Source organism: Rousettus aegyptiacus, unplaced genomic scaffold (assembly GCF_014176215.1).
Source record: "Rousettus aegyptiacus isolate mRouAeg1 unplaced genomic scaffold, mRouAeg1.p scaffold_m13_p_11, whole genome shotgun sequence".
Classification (NCBI taxonomy): Eukaryota; Metazoa; Chordata; class Mammalia; order Chiroptera; family Pteropodidae; genus Rousettus; species Rousettus aegyptiacus.
The window spans coordinates 32,678,045-32,695,064 of NW_023416286.1; the positions used below are offsets into that span (position 1 = coordinate 32,678,045).

General features: G+C 30.6%; 1 pseudogene; it reads left to right on the forward strand.

Moving 5' to 3' along the window:
* Window positions 1-15,908, forward strand: part of LOC118609300 — a 107,125-nt pseudogene extending 91,217 nt beyond the window's left edge.
* Window positions 15,909-17,020: the final 1,112 nt, after the last annotated feature.

Genomic DNA, 17,020 nt, shown 5'->3' on the forward strand with positions numbered 1-17,020 from the left:
TGAAAACATAGACAAACTTTGAATATATTACACTAAGTAATCCAGATAAAAATAAAATTATCATATGATTTCATTTAAGAGATACTTAGATTAGTCAAATACATAAGGACAGGAAGCAAAATGGTGGTTGCCAGGCACTTGGCAGAGGAAAGAAAAAAGAAGACTTATCAGATGAGAATGGAGTTTCAGTTTGAGAAAATAAAAAACTTCCGGAGGTGGGGTGGTGATGGTTTACACACTAATGGAAATAATACTACTAAACTAAATATTTTTAAATGAAGCAATGGCAAATTTTATTACACACACACACACACAAATATATTTTACCCCAGTGAAAAACAATAGAAATGATAAAAAGTAGCTCCAAAATCAAGACTTCATAATTTTTTATAGCTGTATTATGAATGGTAGCCCTTCCAAACATTTAAAATTTTTATAGGTTATGTTTAAACAACTTCATCATGGTGGAAGAACATTAAAATATTGTTATTACCTCAAAAATATTTTTCACGAAATGCAACTCTTAATATCACTCTGTTGGCCAAAGTATGAGCATTTCAATATCAATTTTTCAAATATGAAATGATAATAGTTATGAGTTGTCATTAAGATCCTCACATAACTTAGGTTCCAATGTGAAATCTTTGAATAAATTTGCTTGCTCATGGTAGAATCCCACTATGAGCCAGTATTATTATTTCTTTTTTGAGGTAAGAAAACTCTAATTCAGAGGTTTAAATAATTTTTCAAAACTATCTAACTATATTTGGTTGAAAGAATGCTTGAATTCTTTCTCAAATGTCATGCTCTTGTCTTTTATCACTGGATTGTTAACTTCAGTTCACACTTCAGTCTTAGCATCATACTGCTCACATGTATTTCTGTTATTACTGCACTTTTATCTTGCAAGTTTGAAATACACCTACTGATGACCTTTAAAGAAGCATATATTTTTAAAAAGGAAATTAAATATTAGATTAATATGTATATGAATAAATATAGGGTTATAAGTATAAATAAGAATATAGATGTGGACGTTACTATAGATGTAGACATATATAAATAGTGATAGAAAATAGATACTTGAAATAAACTTTAGACTTTAAAATTCTTATAATTAAGTAGGTTTAGATGTCATTAATTCAATCCAGTAGAGTCTAAACAAACTAAAACTTAAATCTCTTAAAAGATATTTTATTAAATCTTCATTTCTTTTTACTTATAATTAATAGTCAACTTTTGCTTTAGTTTTACTATAACCTTGGTTACATTCCAAACAGGCTATTGAAAGCAGGGACATTATAAGTAGTTGACATATTGAGGATATTATCAGAATGTGTGGTATTTACTTTAATGAAATTATTGTGTTGACTTAAACATCTTGAAATTTTTTAATCTTTCAGCATTTATTTTTTCCCTGGGGTTCTATATTATCAGCTGGGTGCACTTTAAGGCACAGCTGCTGCTTGAAATTGAGGTGTAGACCACGTCAGAGGGCATGTGTTTTGAAATCTATCTTTAGTACAGAAGTGATTCTCTCTTCACAGGGCCTTACTCTCACTACTTTTCCTTTTCATTCATTTATAGTGGCCTTGTAAATAGAACCCTAAAAGAAAGCCCAAGCCTCAGTTTTGATTCATGTTATTACAGTGCAAAAGTTACTAAACTTATTTTTGTATTTCTTAAAGATAAGCACATTATCAAGTTTTGCATTATATAGGAAGGAAGCAAAAAAAGTTCAGTTAATTTAATTAAAACTGCAGTTTTTGATACAATTGGTTTCTAAACATTTACAGAATATCAGGATGATTTTATATATGTGTGTCAGACTATAGAAATTCTTTAGGTTTTGTAACACCTGCATAAGTGGGAATGATATTTTGAATGCCATAGAGTCCTTTAAATAGGCACAAGAAAAACTTTATTTGCTTTGCGAAAGACCTGTATGTTAACTCCTCTCTCAGTTTCAAAAGTATCTGTTAGAGCTACTCATTGTTTTACAAAGAACGATTATTTGCTTCAAAAAAAAATTTCTTCACATGAAGAAAATTGTATTTAACAATTTGAATGTATAAATTGTATTTCTGATAGTTATAGCTACTGCTGTATTTGCACCTAAAAGACATTCAGTAAGAATTAAAAACTGCTAATGATGACTCGCAATGATAGAATATCAAGTGCCAGTGCCTTTTTTTCAATAACATAAGCAAGATTACAGAATTCTCTGCATATTATTCTAAATTTTATTTTTCTTTCCTTCATGGTACAAAGTCCATTGTATACACAGTTTTTCCTTAATAAGTATGGGAAAAGGGCAGGTGTGAATCCACAGACTGAAAATCACGGAAAGAAAGATTAATACACTGATTTGTTTTTGTCTACCTGCCCAAAAGCTGAGGGATGAGTGTAATCTAATGATCATAAATAATAGACACCCTTATCAGCTGAGATGAAACAGGAAATGGTGGCAATCTCCATCAGAGGGAGGAGAACCAGCTGTTGCTGTTACCAGTGAACGGAATTAGAAATAAGCTTTTCCCCGAACAGCCAAGAATTGATGGAAAAAAACACTGTGTTCCTGCCTCTTCCAAGAATAGTTAGCCTACTAACAAAATAAAAACCTTTTTCTCAAAAAAAAAAAAAAAAAAAAATAGAATGCTGAGACATTTATTGGTATCTGTTCCACTCCTTTTGAAAAGGTTTAGTGATTCCCTCATGGTTTCTCCTTTTCCAGTGGGAAGAGGTGTTGAAATCACCTTCCTTCTTCCTTTCCAGGCTAGTAAATGGAAAATTATTTAGTCTTACATAGGTTATTAAGTGAATGATGATGATATTCTGTTTTAATTACTTGGTTATTGTTATTACTATCACCATGGCTATTAAATAATTAAAAGACTTCTAGAATTATGAAAATAATGTGTTCAATTGATGTTTTTTAAAGCTCTTAAAACGATTTGCAAATACATCTTTCTTTTCCTCCTAAAATATTAAAAGAATGTAAGACATATTTTTATAACCAGTTAACAGGTAATCAAGAAAAAAAAAAAAACAGAAGTTAAAGTTAACAGGTAATTCGTGAGATAGTCAAAGATAAATGTAATTTATTTCTCCTGAGTCCTTCACTATTCTCATTTCCTATCTTACTTTGTTTAATAATACAGTTTTTTAAATATATCCTTAGCATTCATTTTATTACAGACAGTCATTTTCCCTTACAAATTACAATGTCTCATGCTTCTCCTTTTAGATAATTAAATATCTCTTAGAAAAGATTTCTATACTATGATTTAGACTCACATTTACATATTCATAAACTCTTAATTTAGAATCAGTAACCTGTTTCTGCTTTCAAATGAAATTCAATTTCCATGTTGGCTAGGCACAAATACTTGAAATATACTGACATTAACAATATATTGTTAACTTGTATTGAAACAAATACAAATTTCAGAGCAGCTACTACAATTGGTCACTTTTGAGTAAACAATGAAGAAAACTTAGTTGCACTCAAAAAATGCTTGCTTTAAATCTTCACCAAGCCAAATGGACCCCATTAAGGTAAGGTATTAGCTATGAGGCTTGGCTTCAACTCGTTAGTACAATGTCAGGAGTTAGAAGGCACATAGATAATCTAATATATATTTGGATCAAAAAGAAACTGTAATTTTAAAAGTAATATTTCAAAAGTAAATCTTGGTTATATCTCTTGGTCTGTCTTGGTGCTTAAACAAATTATATTCTTGAAAGTCAGATGAAATTTACAAAATAATAAAATGGTCAGAAATTATTAGGGGAGACAAAAATGTTCTGTCTTTCTTTCTAAATATCAAGCAAGTGGCAATATACATCAGTAGTTCAAAGAATTGTCAAGTTGTTATAGCTGATTGTTATTACTTATTAATTTTTGAGCCCAGAGAACATTTTTACTGTGCAGTACATTAATTTTATTGTTTACAGAAAATGTTTTATGAAATGTTTTACAAGTGATTTTCTGTAATGCTATTAAGTGTTTTGGTTTTATTTTTAAAATTCAATTCTTCTAAAATTGTTTTATGACACCAGCACTACTCTAATACCAAAACCAGATAAAGACATTTCAAAGGAAATTATAGGCCAATATATGTGATGAACATAGATGCAAAAATTTTCAACAAAGTATTAGCAAACCAGATTTAACATGGTAAAAGACTTGTACTCTGAAAACTATGAAGATACTGAAAAAATAAATTGAACAAGATGCAAATAAATGGAAGAATATACCTTGCTCATTGATTGGAAGGATTAATATTGATGGTGAAAATGTCCTTACTACCTAAAGCAATCTATAGATCCAGTGCAATCCGTATCAAAATTCCATTGACATTTTTTCATAGAACTAGAAAAGACCCCAAACAGCCAAAGCAATCTTGAGAAAGAAAAACAAAGCAGGAGGTATCACGTTCCCTAATATCAAACTATACTACAGAGCTACAATAATTCAAACAGTATGGTACTAGAATAAAACAGATATATAAATCAATGGAATGGAATAGAGAGCCCAAAAATAAATCTCACTTATGTTGCCAATATTTGACAATGACAGCATATATAATGGGGTAAAGACAGTCTCTCAATAAATGGTGTTGGCAAAACTGGACAGATATGCAAAAAATGAAAATCGAACCACTTTTGTATACCATATACAAAAATAAACTCCTAATATATTAAAGACTAAATGTTAGATCTGAAACCATAGGACTCCTAAAAGAAAACATAGGCAGTAAACTTGACATCACTCTTAGCAACATCTTTTTTGAATGTATAAACAAATGAACAAATGGGATTTCAACACATTAAAAATATTTTACATAGTGAAGGAAACCATAAACAAAATGAAAACAATCCACTGAATGACAGAAGATATTTGCAAATGATACATCTGATGAAGAGTTAATATCCAAAAGATATAAAGAACTCATGCAACTTAACACCAAAAAAGCAAACAATCCAATTAAAAAATGGGCAAAGAGCTGGACAGACATTTCTTCCAAGGGGACATACAGATAGATGATCAACAGACGTATGAAAAGATGCTCAACATCACTAATCATCAGGAATGCAAATTAAAACCACAATGAGACATTATCTGACACCTGTCAGAATGGCTATCATTAATAAGCTAACAAAGATATGCCGACAAGAATGTGGAGAAAATGGAACCCTCATACACTATAGGTGGGATTATAAACAAGTACAGCTGCTACAGACAACAGTATGAAAATTCCTCAAAAAGTTAAAAATACAGTTGCCATGCTTTCCAGCAATTCCACTTCTAAGTATTTATTCCAAAACAAACAAACAAATGAACAAAATACTAATTCCTAAAGATATAATTACCTATATACCCCTATGTTCACTGTAGCATTATTTACAATAACCAAGATATGGAAGAAACCTAGATATCGATCAATAGATGAATGAATAAAGAACATTTGTTGTATGTGTATATATATAATTATATATATAATATAGTTTATAAATTGTATATTATATATTTTATATAATTTTATAATTCATACGTATTATATATTGAATATAGAAATATGAGATACATACAATATAAAATATATAATATATGTAATATATCATATATGCTGTTATAGATAATATATTTATATAGTATATTATATATTTAGTATATTGCATATATATACATTTTATGAATATATACTATATATAATTATATAATATACATAATTCAGCAATAAAAAAGTATGAAATGTTTTCATCAGCAACACCATGAATGGACCTAGAAGATATTATGTTATGCTAAGTGAAGTAAGTCAGACAGAAACAAATACCATATAATCTCGCTTATATATGGAATCTAAGAAAAGTAAATGAATAAAGAAAATAGAGACACCCAGAGATATAGAGAACAAGCTGATGGCCACTAAAGGGGAGAGTCTGGGGGGTAAAATGAAAAAAGAAACTTGCTTAAGGGTACAGAGCAATTTAGACACAGACCCAGTATAGACTTCTGCCTCTCTGAGTTCCAAACTTAAACATGCCCATGGCCTTCTCTAAATACAGAATAAGGGAAGCCATTTCCATGGGGGAAAAAAATGTACAGAAACGTACTTCATTCAAAAATGTTTTGCTTCCCTCTGTGCTAGGCATTGAAGGTACAATAGTGGTCGCTTTTTTCATGGTGTTTATAATCTAGTGAGAGAAACATTAACCCAATATTTAAAATAATTACTAATAGTAAAACAGCTTTACAACAAAAATACCAAGTGCTACGAGAATGCCAAACTAGGGAAATGGTTTATTCAGTCTGTCTGTCTGTCTACAGGACAAGGCAGTGTTGGGGTGAGTTTGTCAGATCAGAAAAATCCTTACTGAAGAAAAAAAATGAAATGGAATGTGACAACACTTTCTTTAGCTATAATTCAGGTCTGATTTCAAATTAGGTCAACAAAGTTCACATGTTTTAAATGTATTTTAAATTAGTAGGGATTTTTTTGAATAGATAATATATATGCAGGTAAAATAAAATTCAAATGGCACAGGTATATATGTGTGTATGTATTCACATATATATACACATATACATACATATTTATACAGTTGTGCATCCCTTTATGATGGGGACATGTTCTAAAAAATGTGTTAGCTATTTTGTCATCGCGAGAACATCACAGGATGCAATTACAGAAATCTAGATGTTTTAGCCTACTCTATCTACACCTAGCTATACAGTACAGCCTTCTGCTCCAAGGCTATAAACCTGTAAAGCATGTTACTATAGTGAATACTGTAAGCAGCTGTGGCACAGTGATAAGTATTCGTGTATCTAAACATAGAAAAGATACAGTGAAAATACAGTATAAAAGATAAAAAAAAAAGAATCAGTAAACCTGTATAGGACACTTACTATGAACGAAGCTTGCATTACTGGCCATTGCTCTAGGTGAGTCAGTGAGGGTGAGTGACAGTGAAAGCCTGGGACATTACTGTATACTGCTTACTACTGTAGACTGTATAAACACTGTATAGTTAGGCCACACTAAATTCATTTTTTAAAAGTTCTTCAATAATAAATTAACCTTAGTTTACCATAATTTTACTTAATAAACTTTTTACTTTTTTAAACTTTTTTCCTTGTAATAAGAGTTAACTTAAAACACAAACACCTTGTAATGGCATTACAATGGCTACAGCTTCACTAGATGATAGGAACTTTTCAGCTCATTATGGGACCACAGTCATATATATGGGTCCATCCTTGACTGAAACATCATTATGCAGTGCATGACTGTATATATCAACTCATGGGTACACACACACACACACACACACACACACACACACACAAGAAAATCTTCCAGTGACTTTTTGTCCGTTGTAACCCTAATCTCCTCAGTTGCTGTGTATGAATCCAGTATTGTCAGTCATGTTTTCCTTTTTCCATCCTAGATGCTACACACTACAGATATCTTTCCACAAGTTCTTTTCCACATAGCATTATACTTTGGGAGTAGGATCCATCTCAGTATTAACATTATTCACAGGTTTACTTTCAACTTCTGTAATAAACACCTTAATAACTTCTAATTAAATTCAATTTGTAATACATCTTACTTAAAGCCATGTCAAATTAAGCACCTGATATTCGGCATTATTCTAAAATATCATAAGAGCAGTCTCTCTTAAGTTGAGTTTAGACATCTGCATTTGAGTGTTTAAAGCAGGACAAGGGTAAGAAGATGAAAGAGGGGGAAGGAGGGGGGAGAGTGAGAAGAAGAAGGAAGAGGAGGAGGAGGAAGGGAGGAAAGCAGAATGAATGTTTGTAGGCTTGACTCATTTGCATAGAAATTTTATTTTTGATTGACGATTCCATTTATTTAAATTTTAATAAATAATTTTGTCAGTGCACATAAGAAATATATATATATTTTACCATGAAAATCTGGAAAACTCTATGAGGGAAATTTCCTTGTTATAAATATTTATAGGTTGACATTTGTTAAAACAATTTCTGAGCAAACTTTTTCCCCATTATTTATGGGAAAGAATATGTAGATAGCTACTGTTTGCTGGGGAAAGGTTATATAGCCTTATATTATTTTTTACAAATAGATATAATGGTAATACTTTTTAAATCTAAAAGGAAAGTTGCATGAAAATCAGTAAAATTCATAAGTTGTTATGTTATACGGTGACAACTCCTAAAATGACTATTAAAGTAATTTTAATAAAAATTACAATTATATTAAAGTTTCAATGGAAATATTATTTCCCAGACATCTTCAAATCTTAAACTACTGTATAAAAAGATACCAAAAGCTGTTCACTAGTTATTTAATTTTTATTTTCAGGCTTGAATTGGCATGTCCTTCTCAAGATACTTCTTGCAACACTGTTCTAATAATGTAGAGAAAATCAAGTAAGAACATTACTTTTTATGAATATTAATATAAAATTAGAGAGTTCTTATTACCTTTGATTTGAGATCAAATCAAAGGTTTCTCCTTAGAGGAAAATAATATTGTGGATGTCATGAAATCAATGTGCTAATATTATACTCTATAAAACTCATATAAAATTTGTTGCAATATTCATATAGTCCTCAGAAGGAATGTTGACCTTCTTAAAGATAAATTTATAAAATATAAAAAGGGTGAAACAGAATTAGAAGAAAATCGAATGGCTAAGTATAGTGATAATAAATCAACTATTTTATTCCATTTATTATGTTATTAATAAAAAATGATTATTTTAAAGAATTATCTTGATTGCAGACAGGTTAAAACAATCCAGTCTCAATAACAGAAATCCAGTCAGCTAGGATTTTGAAGTTGACCTAAAACTCTAACAGTCTCCTATAGTAGAGTTTCTCTTTCAGTAGGACCCCAATATGTTCCTTGCTACAGTTAGTCTTTCTTGTCCACTAAGAATGTTGCCAAAATTCTCCATTATAACACTGTATTTATTAACCTGAGTCTCAATTCTGGCAAAGAGTATGTATGACTTGAATCCAAATCTAGTTTACTCTTGATTTTAGTTCCTTTTAGTTCCTTATGTGAATCAAAAAAAAAAAAAAAAAGTTTTGCTAAGTTGTCTGACAGAAGTACAGGAAGAAGCAAATGAGAGTAAACAGTCTTCTGACATGCTAAATTAGCCTGCTGCAGAAACACCAAGAGAGGTAATTTCTCTTGTTATAAATTTGGGCAGCAGAACCAGAGGTAATGAAAAAGTCAAACCCATGTCCTGGAGCAAAAGAAACAAAACAGATGCCTTAACAAGTTTCTTCTCTCCTCCCTTGCTCAATCCCCTTCAATTTGTGCCAATTTGCATAAACAATCTTGGATTGGGAGGGGTTTATATATTAGGCTATTAAGCCCACATGTTCATGACTTGAGTTTTGACTTTAGATTTGGTTGCAATCAGGTAAAAAGAAAAGAAAGAACAGTTTTGCTGTTTTTCAGTACCTGCATTTGGTGAGACTGATCATGATTACAATACCTTGGTACGAAAGTAGAGGATCAGAGGTAATCAGTGAAATAGATAGGATAAAAACAAGTGTTTTCTTAACTGAATGATTTATCACCATAAATAAATAGAGATAACCAATGTGTTTGGACCATAAGACTGCAAATAATTGTATGCTTTTAAAAAATTTTTAATTATTTTAATCTTTTTGAAAATAGATAGGAAGGTATGCTTTAGCAAAGATGTATAGCTCATTTTCTAAATCAATGGCTTGGATTTTATTTTTTCTCCTGCTTCAGCAGAGGAATCCTGATTTCTGACTTTCAAGAGATAACACAAAGGTTGGGAAACTGAAACTTGATCAGCAACGCAGCAAGGTTAGTCAGACTCTGACAAAACCTCACTTTCCCTACATCTCTTGTCTGATTAAGCAGATGCATCCATCCATGCAACTAAAATTTCATGAATACCTGATATATAAGATACTAAATAGAAAGCAGTGACAAAAATTGGGCACAGTATGCTTTCATGGAATTAAGAACGTTTTGAACCATAAAAAAATACACTCAAAATTTAATGCATATAGTTAATGTCTTATGAGGAAACAAACAAGGTAAGGAAAATAATATTGAGAAGTAAAGTCTATTTTGTAATTTTTTATAGGGCAGTCTGAATTTCATATATGCTTTGTAACTGAATGCAGGGTGGGAGAGGGCATGTGAAGACTGGGAGGAGAGCAGTCAGAGCAGAGATCAGAGGTGTTGAAGAGCAGTGCACTCATCAAGCTAAACATGCTCACTCCATAGGACATCGTCTTGAGTGAACAATGAAATTTGACTACAAGCTGCTGAGATATAAGAAAAATCTTCTGAATGCTAATTTAAATCACAAATTCTAACCATCTAGGCTTCTGTCATAACAATAATATGCTATAATATATATTGGATTTCCACTGAAAGGGCCCTGACCAAATAGATACACATATCCTAACAGAAATCAAGGGTTACTTTTGCAGTGTTATGCAGAACTAATTTAGGCCAAACATGGTAAAATGATAAATTCCGTCACAACAATTATATAAATAAAAATAATTTATAATTGATTTTTTACAATGGCTTCATTTAATTTAACCTTTTAAAGGGGCATTAAATCCATTAAGTTTGTGAATACATTAATTGAATCTGGCTGGAATTTTGGCATTATGTAGGTAAAATTGTTCTTTCCTTTTTAATTATAACATTTCTCAAATCATGAAAAAATGTATCATGACCTTAATTGTAGATCTGATTGTGAATTTCAGATTTTACAAAAAAACAAAATTTTTACAAAGATTTATATTGTAGTATTATGTAAAATGTCATGTCAATGTTTTAAGATTCAGTTTCTTAGAAACCTGTTACTTATTGTTCAAATCAACCATATTGCAAAATAATTTATGTATTAAAAAAGTGCCAATTTAGGTTTACAGTTTGGTGAATTTTGACAAATGTGTATAAGCATCAAGGAAATGTTCATCCCTTAAAAAGTTCTTACAAATCTACCTTTTTGTAGTCAATTTTGATATGCTTTCCATCACTAAAACTTCCCTCTGCCTGTTCTAGAACTTATTAGAAATGGAATCACATGTGTACATTTTTGGCTGGATTCCTTCACAGAATATAACATATCAATTTTAAATGCATCAATATTTATTGCTGAGTGTTATACATCATATGTGGATATAACCCAATTTGTTTACCTATTCACAATAAATATTTGAGTTGTTTTCGGATTTGGAATTTTATGACTAAAGCAGCTATGAACATATATGAAAAACTCTTTTGTTCTAATTCTTGGCTAAAAATTGAAGAATGAAATAGCTTCATCATACAGTGAATATACATTTTACCTTATAAGTAATTTTTCCTATTAGAAATATGTAGTATTATTTTTATTCCAAATTCTCACCAGCAACTAGTATTAAATTTAAAAAATTATAATGACATGTAGGAACATCTCATTATTTATTAGTATTAATTTAATACATTTTGACATATGTTCACCACCAGGAAACCACCCTTATAATCAGGATACTGAACATATCACTTCCAAAGTTTTCATGTAATAACTTTCTTCCATGCTTCTCTGCCAATCTTTTCCATTCCCAAGCAAAACTCTTCTTTTATCAATATAATCTGCATTTCTTAGACTTTTTAATAAGTGGAATTGTACAGCATGTATGCTCTTTTCCGTATGGAATATTTCACTAAACATAATTATTTTGAGATTAATCCATGGTGTTGGGTAAAATAATAGTTTATTCCTTTTTATTGTTTAATATTATTCTGTTATATGGCTATATCACAACCTGTTTATCCATTTACCTATTGGTAGACATTTAGGCTACTGCAATAAAGTTTCTGTTAACATTTTGTGCAAGTTTTGTGTTTATGTAGCTTTTGTTTTGTTTAGGCAACTATATAGAAATTATGGCTTGTAATAGTGGCTAGTAATATTGTTGTCATTATTACTATAGAATATTATACATAAATGTATTATAATTTATAATAGTAATAATGGCTGAGTCACGAAGTAAGCATATGTAGTGTTTTAAGAAAATGCAAAACTGTTTTTGAAAATGGTTGTAACATTGTACATTCTTATTAAAGTATATGAGGATTCCATTTGTTTCACAGTCTCTCCAAAACTTGTTATGATTCACCTTGTTAATTATCACCATTATACTGATTATATAGTGATAGTGCATTGGAGTTTTGAGTGGCGTTCCCATAGAGTCAAATGATATTGAGTATTATTTAATGTGCTTCTTTATTTACAGAAATCTTCTTTATTGAAGCGTCTCTTCAAATACTATGCCCATTTTAAATTAGGTTATTTGCCTTATTATTGATATATAAAATATATATATATATATACACACACACATATATATAATCTGTGTATATATATGTATATGTTACATATACACATATATTTTATATATACATATGTATGTCTATATGTGTGTGCATGTGTGTGTGTGTACACATTCTAGTGTAATTCCTTGTTGGATGGTGTTTTGCAAATATTTTCTCCTAGTCTTTTAAGTTTTTAAGTGTCTCTGGAAAAGCAAAACTGTTATATTTTGTTGATCTAATTTATTGATACTTTTCATTTATTAATTTTTGTGTTAAATTTAAGATATTTTTGTTTAACCTAAGGTCACTAAATTCTGTCTTCTAGAAGCTCTATAGTTTTTGCTCTTACACTTATTTAAGTCTCTAATCCATTAGAGTTAATTTTTATTTATGATGAGAGGTAAAGTCTGAAGTTCACTTCTTTGCCATGGGTATCCAACAGTTCTAGTACTATATGTTGCAATACGTAAAAATATACATTTCAGCAAAAATGGTACTAAGAGAGGAATTTATAGTATTATAGCCCTACCTCAAGAAACAATAAAAATCTCAAATAAACAATCTAACACTTCACCTTAAAAAGCACAAATAAAGCCCCAAGTCAGTAGAAGGAAGAAAATGATAAAAATTAGAGTATAATTAAACAGAGAATCAAAAGACAACAGAAAAAAATTAATGAAATAAAGAGCTGGATCTTTGAAAAGATAGATAAAATTGATAGATAAAATTGATACATCTCTGGCTAGACTCACCAAGGAAAAAAGTAAAGACTCGAATAATTAAAACCAAAATGTAAGAGACAAATTTACAAATGACACCACAGAAATACAAAGGGCTATATAAAAATACTATAAAAGGCTATATGTCACCAAATTTGGTAACCTGGAAGAGATGGACAAATTCTAGAAATATATAACACTTCTAGACTGACCCATGAATCACTGGAAAACTTAATAGACAAATCGGCAGTAAGAAAATTGAAACAGCACTCATAAACTTCTCACAGAAGTCCTGGATCAGATGTATTCACTAGTGAATTCTACCAAACATTCAAACATTTAATATTTATTCTTCTCAAATTCTTCCAAAAAATTGGAGAAGAAAGAACATTTCATAACTCACTTTGAAAGGCCAACATTACCCTGATACCAAAATCCGGCAAGGACCACACAAAAACCACAAACTATACGCTTGCATCTCTAATGAACATAGATGTAAAAATCCTCAACAATATACTAGCAAATTTAATATAATACATTGAAAAGATAATACATCACAATCAGGTAGAGTTCATCCCAGGGTGCAAGGATAATTTAACATATATAAATTAATTAATGTGATATACCACATTAACAAAATAAAAGGTAAAAATCATATGACCTATCAATAGATGTCAATTGCTCAACAAGCATTTGACAAGATACAACACCCATTTATAATTAAAACACTCAATAAAATAAGTATAAAAAGAAAGTACCTCAACATAATAAAGGCCATATATAACAAACCCTCAGCTGATGTCATACTCAATAGTGAGAAACTGAAAGCTTTTCCTCTAAGATCAGAAACAAGACAAAGATGCCCTCTCTCACCACTGTTACTCAACATATTACTGGAAGTTCTAGCCAGAAAAGTCAGGCAACAGAAAGAGAGAAAAAGCATCCAAATTGAGAATGAAGAAGTCAAACTATCATATTTGCAGAAGAGATGTTTCTATACAGAGAAAACCCTAAAGACTCCACCAAAAGACTATTTGAAACAATAAACAAATATAGTAAAGTTGTAGAATAAAAAAATTAATGTACAAAAATCTGTTGCATTCCTCAATACTAATAGTGAAATAGCAGAAAAAGAAATGAAGAAAAAAATCCCATTTGCAATTGCAATGAAAAGGATAAATACCTAGGAATAACCAAAGGAAGTGAAGGCTATATATGCACTCCAAAAAATTGTTGAAAAAAATTGAAGAAGACAAAAAAAAAAAAGGAAATATATTTAATGCTCATGGATTGAAAGAATTAACCTATTTAACATATTTAAATATATTTAATATGATAAAATATATTAACATAATTAAAATGACAGTTTTACCTAAAATAAGATATATATTTAATGCAATCTCCAACAAAACTCTAATGGCATTTTTCAAAGATATAAAACAAAAAAACAACCCTCAAATTTGTATAAAACCACAAGGACCCAAAGTAGCAAAAGCAATCCTGAGGGGTTAAAAAACAAAACAAAACTGGAGATATACTCCTTGACTTCAAATTATACAACAGCAAAGTTAAAATAATGAAACAGGATAATATCAAGAGAAAAACAGACACACAGACCAATGGAATAGAATCAAAAACTCAGAACTAAACATTCTATCAAATATTCAAAGATTTAATACCTATTCTTAACAAATTCTTTCAAAAAATTGAAAAGGAAATACTTCCTAACTCACTTTAAGAGACCAACATTACACTGATGCCAAAACCAGGCAAGGACAACGCATGAAACAAAAATTACAGGCCTATATTAGATCAATATTTTATCTACTAGCAGTTCTATTAATATACACAGAACTTTTTTGTTATTAGTTTCAAGTATACAGTACATTGGTTAGGCATTTATATAGTTTATAAAACGATCCCCCTAATTGCTCCTTCTCTCTTCCAGTTTTCCACCTAGCCAATACATTAATGCTAACTGCATTTCCTATGCCGTGCTCCACATCCCCATGACCATCTACAATTACTAATTTGTAGTTCTTTAATCCTTTATGCTAAATTAATTTTTGACAAAAGAACAAGAAACATGAAATGGTCTAGGGAAAATAGGAAAGCCACGTACAAAAAAATAAATAAAACTAGACTGCTAGCTGACACTATACACAAACACTAATTCAAAATGTATTAAAAACCTTGTATATAAGACCTGGAACAATAAAATATATATAAGAAAACATAGCCAGTAAACTTATGGACCTTGGTCTCAGAGGAGTTTTTGGGAACTTGACCCCATAGGCAAGGGAAATAAAAGCAAAAATAAACGAATGGGACTACATCAAAATAAAAAGCTTCTGCACAACAAAAGAAAGCATCAACAAAACAAAAAGATAACTGCTTTTTTCTTCAACATGTTAGCAAGGCTGCAGTGGTAGCAGCTGCTCTCCAAGCTTTATTATGCTGCCCAAGGAAAAGATGCCGGAAAGTCGGTCAAGAAATAACAAAGACCCAGTGAACAAATCTGGGGGCAAGGCCAAAAAAGAAGAACTGGTCCAAAGGCAAAGTTTGAGACAAGCTCCATCCCCTAGTGTTATCTGGAAGAGTGTCATATGACAAATTATGTAACAAAGTTCCCAACTCTAAGTTTATAAACCCAGCCATTGTCTGTGAGAGAATGAAGATCTACTGATCTTTGGCCAAGGTAGCCATGCAGGAGCTCCTTAGTAAAAGGGCTTATTAAACAAGTTTCAAAACACAGAGCTCAGTAATTTACATTGGAAACACCCGGGGGTATGTCCCAGCTGCTGGTGAAGGTGCATGAACAACAGGTCCCAACGACTGTACATTTTGAAAAATAAAACTTTACTAAATAAAAAAAAGGCAACCTACTGACTGGGAGAAGATATATGTAAATAGTACCTTGGATAAGGGGCTAATATCCAAAGTCTACAAAGGACTCAAAACAACAAAAAACAAACAATCCAGTTAAAAAATGGGCAGAGGACATGAGCAATCACTTTTCCCAAAAAGATATACAGATATATGAAAGAGATATATGAAAAAGAGGCTTAATCTCACCCACTGTTAAGGAAATGCAAACTAAAACCACAATGAAATATCACCTCACACCTATCAAAATGGCAATCATCAATAAATCTACAAGTATTGGTGAGGATGTGGAGATAAGGGAACCCTCATGCACTGTTAGAATTGCAAATTGGTGTAGCCACTATGGAAAAGTTTGGAGGTTCCTCAAAAGAATAAAAATAGAACTGGTTTTATGACTCGGCTATTCTACTTCTGGGTATTTATATGAAGAAATCCAAAACATTAATTCAAAAAGTTATATGCACCCCTATGTTCCCAGCAATGTTATTTAGAATAGCCAGAATTTTGAAACAACCTAAAATAGAAAAAATTTTTAAATGCAATAAACAATAAAGTAAGTTTTGTTTGGGGTTACATATATTTTATCTGAAATATTTTAATGTGTTATTACCAATATTGATGAGCAACCTCACTACAGTGATTAAATCATCTCATCTTTGATTAGATACATAACTACATTCCTGTTAGAAAATGTGTTTTATTATCACACTACTAGATATAAATGTGCATTAAATATTTTCAAAATAAACCATTTTATTAAAATGTCTATAATGTTAAACTGAGAGAAAAATAGACAAAATAGTGGAGCAACAGTCATTCAGACTGTGGACTCTGATGTCCTATAGGCTTCTCTTTGAGCTCTAGCTCTGACAATACCCAGCTTGAATAAGTTACTTAATATTTTATTTTACTCAGTTGTAAAATGGGGAAAGAATACCTGCCTCATAGAGTTATTATGAGAATTAAATGAGATAAAGTTTTTGTTACAGTATCTGGCACATAAATGTTTGATAAACATCATAAAATACTGTTATATAATTAATG